This window comes from Amphimedon queenslandica, unplaced genomic scaffold (genome assembly GCF_000090795.2).
Source record: "Amphimedon queenslandica unplaced genomic scaffold, v1.1 AMPQUscaffold_13166, whole genome shotgun sequence".
Lineage (NCBI taxonomy): Eukaryota > Metazoa > Porifera > Demospongiae > Haplosclerida > Niphatidae > Amphimedon > Amphimedon queenslandica.
The window spans coordinates 64,821-68,675 of NW_003546598.1; positions in this window are offsets into that span (position 1 = coordinate 64,821).

A 3,855-nucleotide genomic window follows, 5' to 3' on the forward strand; every position below is an offset into this window, starting at 1 on the left:
CTCCCCAATACAAAGTATCCTGGGATACCGGCGACATACCCAGGATGTCCCCCCTGTATACACTTCCCAATCCCCTAATACAAAGTATCCTGGGATACTGGCGACATACCCAGAATGTCCCCCTATATACACTCCAATCCCATAATACAAAGTAACCTGGGATACCGGCGACATACCCAGAACGTCCCCCTATATACACTTCCCTATCCCATAATACATTGTATCTTGGAATACTGGGGACATACCCAGGATGTCCCCCTGTATACACTCCCCAATCCCCTAATACAAAGTATCCTGGGATACAGGGGACATACCCAGGATGTGCCCCCTGTATACACTCCAAAATCCACTAATACAAAGTCTCCTGGGATATTGGGGGCATAACCAGGATGTCCACTTATAAACACTCCCCAATCTCCAAATATGAAGTATCCTGGGATACCGGGGACATACTGTGGACGTCCGCCTATATACACTTCTGAATCCCCTAATACAAAGTATCATGGGATACCGGGGACATACCCAGGATCTTCACCCTTTATACTGATAGATACAAAACAGTTTTAACTAGAAGATTGTCTATGATTGTGTGACTATGTATTAACTAATATTTCACATTAAAGAAAAGTGTCAGACTAATTATAACTCACATGCATACAAACACATACAAGTATTATTTTAGATTACATGTAACTTAATGGTAACTTTTTCCTCAGATGCACCCCTGCAATCCCCTAATAGCTAAAACACCCTTTCAGTATCAGTATTCTGGTAGCATAAATAACTCAGTGAGTAAGGGCCTGTTATACTTAAGGCATCCAATTCTTAATTTAAGTCTTGATTTTGGAAAATTTAATGCATATTACATGTTCCTATATCTATCTGTGCCTTATTCGGACTTTCAATTGAACAATAATTGTGACATACATACATGTAGTTTAATTTTTAGCTACTGAAAAACCTCTATCTGATTAGTGTCTGTCTTCTCTTGGCTGCTTTTGAGGTGTACTGCAATGGTAGTAAAATAAATATAATAATATTAGTGCCTTACGTTGGTAAAACAGATTGTAGATGCAAAGAGCATTGATAGTCAGCCAATGAAATTCTATAGCGTGACAATTTAGCAGCAAATTGTTCCAACTTCTCATGTGGAATAGGTGTATTTTCAAACTGGTATACCTATACAATAGTATCTCATGGATGAGACCAAGCGAATGCATAATAGATGTAACTCACAGCAGATGTTCCTCGGTGATGACCTTTTTTTAAAACTTTACCTAGTCCATCAGCTTCTAAGGCTTTCATTGCTGTAAGAGCACCATCTTCATTACCTCCTGCTCGAAACTATGCTACTTAATAAAGATGTTAAGTCTAATAGGCTACCATGTAAAAGGAGACAAAAGCTTGGTTTGATAATAGCTGAGTCTGGGCAGGGATTGTAATATCTAAAACTCAATAAAAGAAATTTTCATTATAATTATTATTGCTATTATTCTCTTATTATTATGCTACACCTACATGTACTATTATTATCACCCTACACCTCAGCAAAACATTTTCTAACTATATCACACAAACCTGTTGACAAACGCTTTAACCCATCATCTATCATAGCCTGACCAGCAAGAAATGCTGCATGCTGACAAGCAACTTCAACAAAGTTTTGGGCAGCTACTAGAGCTTGTTCAGTTATCACTAGGGGTATATACAGAGAATGACTCTTTTCAAACTGAGAAAAATGCTTGCTTAAAAGTGCTGCTACAAGAAGAATTTGCAATTTAGCCTTGCTCAACCCTACAATTATAAATTAACATAGCTATAAAGGTGTCATTGGTACTTTTAGGTGCTGAAAGTTCATTAAAAAGGGATAATTAACATATTTACTCTAGCAGATCATCAAATTTTGCTTTAAAGGTCTTTGAAGATGGGGACATACTTACGTGAATAAGTCACTCTTGTGATTGTAGTGTATAAAGCATGTTCACTGTAAAAGGGATGAATGTAGACATACTATTAGTGTAGACATTACACATAATTGTTTTTTTCAATGATGAAAATCATTACTGAGTACAATTATTGAACTATGGACTCAAATACATGTATAAGCAAACTGTACTTGCAGACATATTAGATTAGTAGATTTATAAACATTAAATTATTGCAGTAGTAAGAAAAGCCTTTTAATGATTCCTTTAAAGTAAATGTAGAATTAAGTACTTCAGTAAAGTACATGATTGCTACTGCCATCATAAGTTACATGTAGTAAACTATCAATGTACATGGAATCCCTATTTTAAATGTCAGACTCTTCAAACAAATAGTACAAGACTAACATTGTGATTAAAAGTTGGTAGTATCAAGCTATTTTAATTATAATTAATAGTATATTAAGACTGATAACTGATGCAATTTTGAATCTTGTGCACTTACCTAGTAATTCAGAAAATTGCCCATTTGCTGATTTGAGAGAAGAGAATGGTGAAAATGAAGGCTTAGGTACAATCTATGAAAATCTTTGGACAAGTCCTTTTTCAACAGCTGCTTGTAGTTCCAAGAGGTTTCTAGTAACTCTTGGTTGTGTGAAAGACCCAACAGTTAATCTTGTATGACTCATGCTGAAGTTTGCTTCCCCTAAAACTAAATTACAAAAAAACAGAATTATTACCAGTGTGTGTTTTCCAGGATATGGCATATACCTGTTGAAAGCATCCCTGATTTACCATTGAATAAGGATAAGAAAGTTGCCAAGTCATTTGACTCGGATAATCCTTTACCATGATAAACATTGATCTCCGATAAAAATGTACTCAATTCATCACACAAAACAAGAACTTTGCATTTATTAGCAGACATTATAGCACCCAATTTTGAAAAGAGGCCTCATCCAAAAGCCAAATGCTGTCATTTTGACTTGAAACATCGCTATTACATTTTTGTTGTACTTTTCTCAGGAGTGAATTGAGGAATGCAAAATGTGGTGTTTTGCCACTACCAGTAGGGATGCATATGCAGAGCCATAACATCAAGGTTTCTACCCATTCTGTACCTGTTACCGCAATTACACCATGAGACAAACAGGAGCTTGTAAGGGACATAATTCCACCCAAAACAGCAGGTGGTACATCAAACGACTTGCCTAACTGTTCAAAACCTTATACATGTAATATGATTGTGTAATTATACCATTAGTCTACACAGTACTTACAGTAGTAAGATCCTTTGGATATAGATCCCAGTTTATATCAATCTCCCAGCATCTCTCCAGCCATGTTTTCATTTCCATGGCACTGTTACCACCACTAAGCCTCTTTGGAGTACTCATTAATCTGTAGACTAATTATGAGCAACCTTCTATACAATCTGCTACAAGAACATGTGCTACAAAAACATGAGCTCAAGGTGTTTAATTATAGTCTACCACCTGAAGACAATATGGCTGCTCTTCCCAATGCTCTTAAAAATCCTGCTGTTGTACACAGAATATGCTTCGCTGCCCGGTCACTTCCTGTAGGATGTCCAAACTATCGGAATTTAGTATCAACTTTTGTTACTGGAAACAGTAAGGTTCATTCTGTAGAGGGAAGAGTTTTTGTGGAGAACTTAAAAGTTCTATGTGGTGACATATACATGTTGATTACTCTGATCAATGAGGTCATTAAGTTACCCTAAAGCCACAATGGAAAAGTTGAAAGAATAGGCATTGTTTTAATTAGTCAAAGAGTGAATTGCCCAAAATGCAACAGTTAGTGTTGTGCTAGTTCTAACGGAACTAGAACTAAATCTATTTTAGTACACCTATTTTTTCCTAGTTCTAGTTCCAAGAACTAGAACTAGAACTGAACTACATTCATACAA